The sequence below is a fragment of the Erinaceus europaeus genome, chromosome 8 (genome assembly GCF_950295315.1).
Source record: "Erinaceus europaeus chromosome 8, mEriEur2.1, whole genome shotgun sequence".
NCBI lineage: Eukaryota > Metazoa > Chordata > Mammalia > Eulipotyphla > Erinaceidae > Erinaceus > Erinaceus europaeus.
The window spans coordinates 27,252,681-27,266,017 of record NC_080169.1 but is presented as its reverse complement, the minus strand read 5'-3'; the positions used below and the strand labels follow the sequence as shown (position 1 = coordinate 27,266,017).

General features: G+C 43.7%; 1 protein-coding gene across 4 annotated transcripts in view; it reads left to right on the top strand.

The window, feature by feature from the left end:
- Window positions 1-725: 725 nt before the first annotated feature.
- Window positions 726-13,337, top strand: part of PALS2 (protein associated with LIN7 2, MAGUK p55 family member) — a 103,828-nt gene continuing 91,216 nt past the window's right edge. Inside the window, exon 1 of one of the 4 annotated variants that reach the window (XM_060196077.1) lies at window positions 726-867. The gene's annotated coding sequence lies outside the window, so the exon portion shown is untranslated. Of the gene's footprint in view, window positions 868-1,436; window positions 1,579-13,337 lie in introns of those variants that run through there. The other 3 variants (XM_060196076.1, XM_060196079.1, XM_060196078.1) reach the window with 3 other exon arrangements.

Sequence of the window (13,337 nt, the reverse complement as noted above, 5' to 3'; positions counted from 1 at the left end):
CTGCTCAGTTGGACTTTTGAGATAAAATTCATGAAGGGCACTATTGGCATTGTAAGTAGCTGTCAGATACACATCCGAAGCAGGTGTGTGTGTGTGTGTGTGTGTGTGTGTGTGTGTGTGTGTGTGTGTGTGTGTGTGTGTCTAGGGTGGGGCGAGATATTTCAGAAGCTTTTCTTCGAGGTCTAGTTGTCCTTTGTGGGCCCCCTCCCCCCACGACTGGGTTCTTTGAATGTGAACTCTTAGAGCAAAAAGGCTTCTTCTCTCCTACCCTGCAGCGTCTTGCCCATCAGTGCGTGCTGAATGACATTGGCAATTCGGCCCGGAAGATCGGGCGGGCGTGGACTGCGTTTGACAGAGCCTCGCGCGGGCGCGGCGAGGACCCGGACGCGGGCGGCGCAGTCAGTCCCGGGCGCAGTCAGCGGGTGCCGGGATGGGGCTCCACCTGGCCGCCGCGCCGCGGCCGGAGGGGCGGGACACAGCTTCCTGGAGGCGGCGGCGCCTCCTAGCGCTGAGCGCTCTCCCCGGCGTCCGGCGCAGGCGCGAGGCCTGGAGGGAGGGAGCGCGCCCCGGCAGCGGGGGTGGCGGCAGGGGCGGGCGGCTGGGGGGAGGCTGCTGCGCGCGCGGTGGCGGCGGCGGCGGCGGCGGCGGCGGCGGCGGCGGCGACCGGAGCCCGGGCGTAGTGGGGAGCGAGGGAGTGGGCGGAGGGAGAGGGCGCGCGAGCCGCATTTCCATTTCCCAACTCCGCGCCCCGAGTTTGTAGATGGAGCTGCTCGGCGGCGCCTGCGGCTGAGGGAGAGCGGCGGCGGCGGGCGTGGGGGAAGCGGCGGCGGCGGCGGCGGCGCGAGGCGGCCGAGGTGCAGCAAGTCGGTGAGTTGCGGGGACCCCACGCTGCTCGGGTAACGGTCTCCACGCGGGCCGGGCCGGCCTGGAGGGGCGCCCTGTTGCTTGTCGCCGCCCGCCACGCGGGGACCCCGGCCGCCCCGCCCTCTCGGCACCTGGGCTCGGGCGGCGCGGGCGGGAGGGCGGCGGGGGCTGGGGCGGGGGGGTATCACGGGCGCCCAGGGTGGCCCGCACGGAAGGGACGCGCTCTGCGGGCCTTGGGCTGCGGGGCTGCGGGGCTGCGAGCGGGCGGTCGGCAACGTGTCTGGCTCCTGCCGCCGCCGCCGCCGCCGCCGCGCGGTCTCCGGCTCGCCCCACGCGCTCTTCCGCGCAGCCCGGGCTGGGACCGGGGCTGGAGACCCTCGGGGCTCGGGGCTCGGGGCTCTGTGTCCGGGGCCCGGGCGGCGGCACCCAGTGCTGCGGGAGCGGCCGGGAAAGCTGAATGGAGAGCTGCGACGGGGGCGGTGTTGCTGTGACTGACACCTCCGGGGTCAGTCTCGGGAGGGGGCGGTCGCGCGGGCTGCGGGCTGTCTCCGGGGCTGGAGTTGGTGGCGGAGGCGGCTTTCCTGCAACTACCGCTGCTGCTTCCAAGGCTCGAGACTCGGGGTGTTTTGCAGCGTGGTGGTGGGCCGAGCACCCGGCGTTGGTGACAGAGGGTGTGCTTTCCTGTCCCGAGCTCAGAAATCTGGAACCAGAAAGGTGCCTGCAACATTTATTTTCTTCTTCTTCTTTTTTAAAATTTATTTTTGGCGGGGTGCAGGGTCCAGAGGGAGCCGGTGGGGGTGGGGTCGGGGGGTTCATAAGGTCAGTATGTGATGGTGGGATGTGGATTTTTTTTTTTTTTTTTTTTAAGAAGGACTTTTTAACACTTTGTTGGGAGTTTTAGTCTCCTCACCCGCTTCTGGGGTTACAACTAGCGATTACATTCATTAAATTTGCATCCCTATGGGGAAGGCGTTTGTGGAATAGGGTTGGAGGAAGGGGATTTTGAAGGCTCCTGGTGAAGCTCAGAAGATTCACCGCTTTACTTCTGAACAGCTTGTTAAGGTCAGACTATCCACGTTTTACTCTTCCCCACGCCACTGGGGAATGGTAGGAATTTTAATTCATGCTTCCTCGTCTTCTTGTAATGTGGAAGGGACCATGTGAGGTGCTTGTTAATGCTCTTCATTCGGTTGGAGTACGACTTAGCAGCCATTTCTTCCCGTATGTCGAATGTATGGGGCGAGGCAAAATACTATTACCAGAGTGGAGATAGTTGAACCTAGGTATGACAGCGGACCTCTCGTCATTTCTTATTTTAGGCATCTGCTGTTCAGTTTGAGTGTCAGGCCTCATTATAGTCATGTCTTCTGAGGCATTACTAAACAACCAACTTTCGTGGCTTGTGTCATTTTGAGGTCATTTGTATTTGTAATCTATATTGTTTAAATACATGCTTAAATGTGTTTGCAATATTGTTAACTCTTTAAGGCGAGGGTTACATAACATCAAACGGTCACACATTTTAATTGTTCTGTTTTGTCCTATAGAGCTTGCACTCTGGATATCTTGATAGAAAAAAAATCAGGAGACTGTATGTGTGTGTGTGTGTGTGTATGTGTGTGTGTGTCCATTCCTATGCCATTCAGTTCTTTTCCTCCTGAAATGTAAGTGTTCTCAATTAAAAAAAAAAAAAAAACTCTTGCATAAAGGAAGAGTGGCTTTATATAAGTCTTTTTATGTTGTTGTTCTCTAAACCAACTGTTAGATTAAAAAAAAAAATCACTTTTCCTTAAACATTTGAAAGAGCTGTTTGCTTTTTTTCCCTGAGTCTCATTACAGGCTGTAATTGTTCCTTCTCTTCCTTTTCCCTCTTGCCCTTCTATTTTAGCCTAGGATAATTAACTTAGCACTTGCAAGACGCTATATATGCTACCTTTTGTAAAAGCTATTTCAGAATTGAAACTGAGTAGTCCCCATTCCTTCTCTTATTTTGTTATTTAATGATGGGTGGATAGCAGAAACAACAGATATCTTAATTATATGCTTTCCATATTTTTGACATCTAAGCTTTGTTAAGAGTAACATAAAAAATTATTGCTAACAGTTGCAAATTACTATTAGTGCTAATCAAATACTAATGATAAAAAGAAACCAAGAAACTAAGAATTAAAAGAGACGAGGACTTATTTTACTTTTCAATGTCACTCACTGTATTACAAATTTCTTCGCATAGGGTAATTTTTGAGAGAGTTCTTTTTGCAAATTAAACATTAGACTTATAATACTGATGTCTTTTTCAAGGTGATTCATTTGGCAAGTAAGTTACTGTGTATCTGAACTCTACTTCAAGTCAGTGTAGTTAATTTGCAGGGGATATGCTGTTAATGTATTTCAGGATGAACAAACACCTGCCCCTTGGATAAAAAACAAGTACCAGGCTACTAGAGAATTTTAAGTTACTCCTAACAACATACTGAGGAAAAATAGGCTAGTTTTGTTTTACCAATAGGTTCTTTCCTGCTACACTTAAAGGTATATCTTAAATGTAGATAAGCACAAATAGTCTATTTACTGATATGCTATGATTAAAGACTTCATTGTAAGGACCAGGTTTTGTGTAGAGTTTTTTTCATTCAGGGGTGGAGTAGAGAAGGTGGGGGTCTGGCCTTTAGGGGAATTTGCATTGCTTTCTCCACTCTTTCTCTTATTTGTATGTGACCACTGGGGGGAGACTTGACAAGTTAAGTTGGCCATAGCCCTTCCTAACATACAGTGACTGCTAATCATCCCTTGATGCTTTGTCAAACTACTAGGAGTGTGTTGAGCAGGATGCATTCTGAATCAAGTCTGATCAAGGTGTTTAATAACTTTCTTTTACTTCCACCACATTAAGTCAGATTAGTGGTCAGCTGTTAAGTGAACTATCTACTGATGAGATTCATGAATATGCTGAAGTTTTCAAAGGTAAAGCCAAAGTGGCATTATCTAAGAAACAATGTATGTTTAGTTATTTGTTAAGTACACACAGATGCTAGCTGCCATGAAAGATCTGGGGAGAACATTATTCTTCTGTGTGGTGTACTTTAGACAGACCTTTTAAAGCATTGATCTTGTCCCCAATTCCCACCTGCAGGGGGAAAGCTTTGGGGAGTGGTAAAGCGGGGCTGCAGATGTCTCTCTTAATCTCTTCCTCTCTATCTCCCCCTTCCCTTTTGTTTTCTGACTGTAGCCAATAAAGACAAAAAATTTTTTAAAAAATTTAATTTTATTTATTTATTTTCCCTTTTGTTGCCCTTGTTGTCTCTTTATTGTTGTAGTAGTTATGATTGTTGTTATTGATGTTGTCGTTGTTAGATAGGACAGAGAGAAATGGAGAGAGGAGGGGAAGACAGAGAAGGTGAGAGAAAGATAGACACCTGCAGACCTACTTCACTGCCTGTGGAGCGACTCCCCTGCAGGTGGGGAGCCGGGGGCTTGAACCAGGATCCTTATGCCTTATGCCAGTCCTTGTGCTTTAGCTATGTGCACTTAACCCTCTGCGCTACCGCCCGACTCCCAAAATTTAAAAAATTTTCTACTTTAATAAGCCTTCAGAGGAGGAACTATTAACATCTAATTTTGCCCCATAAGGAATGTTCTTTCCTTATCATATTATTATAGATAAGATCATAATTCACAACTTGGATGTTCTTAAAGTTGTGGCTGTTCTTAGGATGGATGGTAAGGTATAACATCAGGTTTCTGCTGGTAGGTGCACTATCCAGGTAAGCTAGAATGTCTATGATAAATGTGCTTAAGGAGGTAGAGACTTAACAGCTCCTGTCATATGGTTGTTGGGAATATAAAAAGATTTGTGGCTGCAGTTTTTGAGCACCAAGGTGGAAGTACCTGGAAATATGCATACACTGACTGATGTATATGTTTTTAAGAAAGGAGGTAATGTGCAACCTACTTATGGGAACACTAGATTGTGTTGCTTTGCTTTTGGGTTTTTGCCATGCAACAAACCTCCATGTTAGGTTAAAGCCAGCAAAGTTTCTCCCCACCCCAAAGGAAATTTTCTTTCAGATTGAATCTAGTTTTTCCTAAACCACCCTTTCTTCTACTTTAGTGCCTGTGAAGTTTGTTTCTAGATTACTGAGCTCTCCATATACTTTGCACTTTTAGAATCTCACACACTTTATTAGCTACTTAGTAACCACTTGCATAAAGACTGCAGTATGAATGTGCTTAGCTTCACTTTTTATAAAGCCACTTAATATTTTATGCTTTTAAAAATCTTTTGTAAAATGTGATGTAGAATTTTACTTGATAAACATACTTAGGATGTTAGAATAAATCATTTTTTATACATTGCTTACTATAAAATATTTTAATGGAACTTTACTTTTTCATAGTGCCTTAGTTCTAGAAAATATTACTAGATCTTGGATGGGTTGACTAAAGGTTATGTGGGGGTGGGGGAAGGCAGCTGCAGATACATGGCCTATCTGGGGGGCGGAGTGGGAAACGTGAGTAAATTTAACGCACTATGGGACTTGAGCTTGGACAAAGAAAAGTGAAGAGTGAGGGATCCATTTAGGTAGAACTGAGAGGTACTGCATCTTAGGGAGAGTTTCAGTTTAGAATAATACCAGTTGAATTGTATATATCCATTGAGAGTATAATATATGCATTGTAGTATTTTTATTCTGTATGTCTTTTTACATTTTTTTTTTTTTGGGGGGGGAGTCGGGCTGTAGTGCAGCGGGTTAAGCGCAGGTGGCACAAAGCACAAGGACTGGCAAAAGGATCCCGGTTCGAACCCCGGCTCCCCACCTACAGGGGAGTCGCTTCACAGGCGGTGAAGCAGGTCTGCAGATGTCTCTATCTTTCTCTCCTCCTTTCTGTCTTCCCCTCCTCTCTCCATTTCTCTCTGTCCTATCCAGCAACAACAACAACAATAACTACAACAATAAAACAACAAGGGCAACAAAAGGGAATAAATAAATAAAATAAATATTAAAAAAATTTTTTTGTTGTTGTCTTTATTTATATATTGGATAGAGACAGCCAGAAATCGAGAGGGAGAGACAAGACACCTGCAACTACTCACAAAGCTTTATCCCTGCAGGTAGGGACTGGGGGCCTCAAACCTGGGTCCTTGTACCTTGTAACGTACACTCAATCAGGTATGCCACCACTCAGCCCCTCTTTTTTTTTTTTTTTTTACCATGAATTGATTCTGGTACAAGTACTCTCCACATGAAATATATTCTATGAAAATACTCTTTACTAGCCAAATCACTCAGCATAACTTTCAGGGTCCATTAACATTTAGATAACTTTAAACCTAGAACTTGGTCTGACTGACTCATCATGGTCTCTACTCAGGCTAGACTAATGATTACCTCTTCAAGTAGCTACTTAAATTGATCACTTGACTCACTTTCATACTTAGCCTTTTTGTTGTTGATGTTGTCGTCACTGAGGTTTCACCACTGGGACAACTTTTTCAGATGGGGTGGGATGATATCACAGAACCAAAGCTTCCTCCAGCGTGGTGAGAGCCAGGCTTGAACCTGCATCCATCCCATGGTAAAGTAGGCACACATTATCCAGGTGAGCTCTCTTGCTTGTCCTCACTTTTATACTTTTCTTGCTGCTTTATTTCTCTACTAGTGACTAGTAAAGATTGTGTCCCCCTAGAAGGTATCCTTGGCTGATGCTATATCCACATTAATATTGTCAGTAAAGGAAAATTTATAACATAGCACTTGCATAACTAACAGGTACTCACACTTTGACTGATTTATGTGTTTTAACTCATAGGACTTACACCTGTATGCCTAGTTATACAGTTTGATCACTTTTATCTTTTTTCTTTCATTATCAAGAGTATGGAGCTTAGGTATATGTGACTGGTAGTGTTAAGGATGGCATCAACAACATTCCTGAATGCTTGTTATGTTTCAGCAACCGTTCTAATTGTTCTCTGGGCATTGTTTCATTTGCACCAAAATTAGGTAGAACCCTGGCGATGGTGTTAGTTTCCTGTGACTGTTGTAACAGATCACCACAAACTTGATGACATAAAACAACAGAAATTTATTGTCTCTAAATTCTGGAAGCCAGATGTCTAAAATCAATATCCTTGAGCTGAAATCTAGATGTTAGCACAGTCGTGCTTCCTGTGAAGCTATGTATGTGCATGGGGGCCTGTGGGGATGGGGTAGAGTCAGGGTAGTTGTGATATGTGTATGAGAAATCATATTCTGTATAAAAGATTTTTCAAGATGTAGTGAATATTATTCCAAATTGCAACTCACTTGAATGGCTTCTAGCTGGTGACAGTATGAGATTAATGTAGTTACTTTCAAAATTTTTAAACATTAAGAAAACAACATTTTTATGTTTTAACAACATAACTTATAAATTTCTATTACTTTCTTACTTAGCTTGGCAAGAAAGTTAAAACTTTTTCTTACAACTCACTTGCTTTGTTGAGAACACATAGCTCTATTTGGTACAAACAGTAAGCTTACTAGGTAGACATGTATGGTCTTATTTCTGGACTCAATATACCTCAGCTGTAAAATAGCAAGTATAACACACTTTAAAGAGTTGGTGTAATGGGACTACCTAGTTCCATGTCAGATGGCACATTATCTTAAAAAGTTACAGATACTGAATATAGGCTAGGGTCTAGGGTACTAGGTACAGGTGGACATGTTTTCATTCATAAGCAAGGGGCAATCATATACCTCAAATTAAAAGTTCTTAATAGCCTTCCATGATTAGACTTAGACTTCATAAGCCTGGGATCCTAAAGACTGGCCTAAACAAGCATCATAAATTCTCTAACCAATTAGACTTAGACCTAATAAGCTTGGAAATCTAGTAGAAAAGCCCAAAGAAGTCAGACCCCATAAGCATAATACCAGTTAGGTTACAATAAATGATACTCAGTGATTGAACAACTGGGAGAAAGTCTAAGCTCATCAGATAAAGAGCAAAAGCTGGATGAGGGCAAGAGACTGGTTTACTTAATGATGGCCTGTTTTGGTTAATACCAATCCATGCTATCATCTGGGGCCCTAGTTAGGGAATCCTTGGATTCCCATACAGATATGATGGGCCTAGACTGCTAATAGATCCATCTCTCCACCATCACTGGACACTTTAATCAGGAATATCAGTATTAAGGGTGGGGTTGTCAGGATGCGGCATCATCTAAGTTCATTTCCCACGTCTACGCTCGACCGGACCTGCCAATATACACGGATATCTTCGCCCACCCAGTCCAACGCTTGACGTCTCGTCATCCAATCTGGTCCCCTACGCCTACACTGAACTTCTCTGTTCCAGACTCTTGGAAACAGAGTTGGCAGTCAGCTGAGGTAAAGAGCAAACAAACACCTCATCACAGACCCCTGCAAGTGTCAACCTGGCTTTGACCTAGCACGTTATGATTGGGCCCTCCTCAATTGCTATCGAACAGGCCATGGCCGGTGCCCTGCTATGTTCCATCGCTGGGGAGCCAGAGACGACCCGAACTGCCCCTGCGGCTCCAGACAGACAATGACCCACATAGTCAATGACTGCCACCTCTCCAGATTCAAAGGAGGTCTCGAAACTTTACATCAGGCTCAACCTGATGCTGTTGACTGGCTATGGAAGAAGGGCAAAAGCTAGAAGAAGAAGAAGAAAGGGTGGGGTAGATAGCATAATTGTTATGCAAAGAGACTCATGCCTCAGGCTTCAAGGTTCCAGGTTCATCCCCAGTCCCCCACCATAAACCAGAGTTGAGCAGTGCTCTGATAAAAAGAAAGGAAGAAAAGGAAAGGAAAGGAAAGAGAGAGAGAGAGAAAAAAAAAGTTATGCAACAGAGACTCATTTCTGAGGCTCCAAGGAATGTCAGCATAAGCCCTCTTGTGGGCCACTCCAGGACCTTGTCCTCACTAGAAAGTAGCAATGGTAGGGACTGCCCCTGTCTCTGAAGGGAGACCATCCTGTTATTCCACTGGAGGGAGACTGGTCCTGAAATGAGTGCATCTAGAATGCTCCCAGCTGTGTGACCAAGGACAGCCAGCTCAGACCAACCTGACTCAGAGGAGAGAGAGTTGTAGAGGGTAGGAGGATAGCATGATGGCTATGCAAGAATACTTTCATGCCTAAGGCTTCAAAGATCTGTGTTCAATCCCCACAGCACCATAATAAGCCAGGACTGAGCAGCACATTGGTAAAATAATAAAATAAAAGGTTATACAAAAAGATTTTTAGGACTGTGACTCTGAGTTCTCAGGTTCAATCCCCAGCACCAACAGTACTCTGCACCGCCCCCCCATTTAAAAATAATAATAATAATTTTTTTTAAACAAGTGGGTGTAAATGAAGTGACTGAAACAGGCTCAGTAAAGCATTGTTTTGCCTTGTGCATGACCTAGATTTGAGCCCAGCCCCCACTGCATTGAAGAAAGCTTTGATGCTGTGGTTTCTTTTCCTCTCCCTGACCCTGATTTTGGCTCTCTGTCTCTCTGAAAAATTAGCTTGGAACAGAAACCCTGGAGATAGTCTTTGGACCTCTGAGCCTCAGGCATGAAAGTCTTTTGCATAATCACTATGCTATCTCCCCATCCCTGATCTAATTATTTTATAAAAGTCTCACAACCTTTTTTTTTAGTATTTTTATTTGTGATTATAGTGGGATGCAAGATTGTAGGGTTTCCAGGGCATAGTTTCACACCATACTCAACAACAGAGTTCTATATTCCCTCCCTTCAACCTCCCAGATATTACCACCATAGTTTCCACAAATCTCAGTTTGCTTGCTTTTTTTTGTTTTTGTTTTTGCAAGTTCATGAGTATCAATTCTCTAGACTCCATATATGAGTGAAACCATTTGGTAGTTGTCCTTCATTTCTTTTCTTTTTTTTTTCTTAACATATAATACTCAATTTTTTTATTATTCATTTAATAATGATTAACAAGATTTTAGGTTAAGTGGGATACAATTCCGTACAATTCCCACCATTAGAGTTCTGTATTCCACCCCCTCCATAGGTGGCTTTCTTAGCTTTTTTTTTTTTTTTTTTTTTTAGTGATTTAATAATGATTAACAAGATTTAAGATACCAGGGTTACAATTCCACACAGTTCCTAACAGAGTCCTGTATCCCATCCCCTCTATTGGAAATTTCCCTTCTTTGTCCCTCTCTGAGAGTATGAACCAAAATTCTTTATGGGGTGCGGAAGGTGGAAGGTCTGGCTTCTGAACATGGACAATGACGGGTTGATTCACACCTCCAGCCTGTTTCTGTCTTTCCCTAGTGGGGTAGGGCTCTGGAGAGGTGTGGTTCTGGGACACATTAATGAGGTCCTATTTATTCAATAGGACAGAGAAATTGGGAGGGAAGGGAGGAGGAGACAGAGAGAAAGACATGCAGACCTACTTCACTGCTAGTGAACTGTCCTCCACCCCTGCAGGAGGGGAATAGGGGCTCAAACTGGTTCCTTGTGTGGGTCCTTGGGCACTTCCGGTGTGCTATTACCTGGCCTGCTATTCATTTCTATTTTAAAATTAATGATACGGTTTTTATATACATTGAGTCATATACCTTTTTTTTTTGAACTAGTATTTTTAGTGAGTAAAAGTGGGGAAGAAAACCATGTTTTTAAGAAGCTTAAAACAATTTGTGAAAGCAAATAAGCAAACTACTCACTGTTTGCTCTTGCCATTCTTAACATATTCAACTTATTTAATTATTTAGATAAAGCGAAAAGAAACCACTTTGGTATGTGTAGTGCCAGAGACCGAACTCAGATCTTCACATATTCAATTCCTACAATTTGCTACTGACTGAGTCAGATTCCTGGTTACAACATGAGATTCTTAAATACTCCCAAGTCAGAGAAAATTTTCTTATGGGAATTTAAGATGCCACAGAGAGAACCAAGTTAAGGAGTCTAAGATTTTTCAATGAATCTTGAAAATCTTTATCAACTTCCAGTGCTCACCCAATCAAACCATTAAATAAAGTATATCACATTGTCAACATCTTACACAGTTCACTTTGAAAGTTCCAGCAACTGCAGTTAGTTTACATTTACTGTTACTCTTCTGAAAGAAATTTCAGGCTCCTTAATGAAGGAGGGATGAAAGAAAGTAATCAGAAATCTTAAGAGGCATTTTGTAGAGTGTCTTATTCAGAGCTTTCTTAGTTTCACTTAGAAGTTGCTGACTTCAACTTCTGGTTCCAACTGTTTTAGAGATAGCATAAGAAATAGATTTAGAGATAGATTAAGAAATGAGCTTTTAGTAACCTTTATTTAACTCAGCTATAGCCAGGTGAGTATTTATAGTTCATCCCCACCTATGATAATTTCACGCCAATACTCATCAGAACATAACATAATGGAACACCGACTTGGCTCTGTCTGTCCTTTTCCTCCTCATCTTTCTCTTCTTTCCAACAGATCCTGATTCTAGATTGAAAGCTGAAAAATTATTTTGTCTCTACTTCATTCCCTTCTGTTTAGAAGTACGCTGCAGATATATTCTACTCCCACCTTACTGTTTCTTTATTGCACTTCTCTTTCATATTCCAAATTTCTTTCCCAGAATATCTCCAAAATGAGCAACTTAGGATTTACTACACTCAAGTAAAAATTCTCACAAAAAAAGTAAATCTGTGTATACATGTATCTGCTGGAATTTTACATAATAAAAAGTTACTTTATATAGTTTTATGGAAGAAAATGTTTTTCTATCAGTCAAGCCTTTTTTTCTATTATCAAAGGAGATACTTAGTATTTATTAGTGAACAAATTAGGAAACAGTGCAAATTAGCATATAATAGTGTTTTATCATATGCAGCAGGTTATAAAGAAATTTAGGAAAAGAAATGATCTGTAAGGAAGGACTTTTTTTTTAGTGATTTAATAATGATTGACAAGATTATGAGATAGTGGGGTACAGTTCCATACAGTTCCCACCACCAGAGTTCTATATCCCATCCCCTCCATTGGAAGGTTCCCTATTCTTTATCCCTCTAGGAGTATGGACCAAAGATCTAAAGCCTGTTTCTATCTTTCCCTAGTAAGGTTAGGGCTAAAGGGAGGTGGTGTTCCAAGATTCATTGGTGAGGTAGTCTGTCCAGGGAAGTCAGGTTGGCATCATGGTAGCATCTGCAACTTGGTGGCAGAGTATTAGAGCTGGAGGAGGGTTGACATCCCAGGCCTGCTGTCTCTGGACACAGTCTAAAGTGGCACTGGTTGTATTGATTTGGTTGAGATCAGCAGATGCCAATTTCTCTCCTCTCCGTGTGTTACAAACTCCTTGAGAGGCTGCTTCTGTCACGAATTTCTCCTCTTACAGAGAAATTCCTATCACCTGCCCAAGCTGGTTTCCGCCCAGGAAGATCTACCTGCGAACAAGTCCTGGCCCTCTCAACTTACATTGAAAATGGATTCCAGAAGAACTTTAAGACGGGTGCTGTCTTTGTTGATCTCACAGCAGCCTATGACACGGTCTGGCACCATGGTCTCCTAGTCAAGATCTCAAGATGCCTGCCCCCATGGGTGGCCAACACTATATCGTTTCTTCTCCAAAATAGAAGATTCCGGGTACATCTGGGTGACAAGTCTAGCAGATGGAGACTTGTCTCAAGTGGCCTCCCCCAGGGCTCTGTTCTGGCTCCTACGCTATTTAATATTTACATCAATGACCTCCCAGAAACTTCTTCAAGGAAGTTCATCTACGCCGATGACATCTGCTGTGCAACTCAGGCATCCAAGTTCGACATCCTCGAGGAAACACTCACGAAAGACATGTCTCTGATATCTGATTACTGTAAAAAATGGCGACTAATCCCTAGCACTACAAAAACGGTATTATCTGTTTTCCATCTACACCATGCCTCGGCCTCGCATGAGCTTAATGTGCAGCTTGGCGATACGAGAATCCGGCATGAAGCCCAGCCAGTCTGTCTTGGCGTTACTCTCAATCGCACTCTGTCATTTCACGAACATCTCATAAAAATTGCAGCAAAGGTGGGCGCGAGGAATAACATCATTGCAAGACTGGCCAGCTCCTCATGGGGCGCGAGCGCTTCCACACTACAATCACCATCTCTGGCATTATGCTATTCCACTGCAGAATACTGTGCCCCAGTATGGTTCCGTAGCTCCCATGTCCACTTGGTCGATTCCAAATTATATTCCTCCATGAGGATAATTTCTGGAACCATCCGTTCCACCCCGGTTCCATGGCTGCCAGTTCTTAGCAACATCGCCCCGCCAGATATTCGTCGGGATGCGGCATCATCTAAGTTCATTTCCCACATCTATGCTCGACCGGACCTGCCAATATACACGGATATCTTCGCCCACCCAGTCCAACACTTGACGTCTCGTCACCCAATCTGGTCCCCTACGCCTACACTGAACTTCTCTGTTCCAGACTCTTGGAAACAGAGTTGGCAGTCAGCTGAGGTA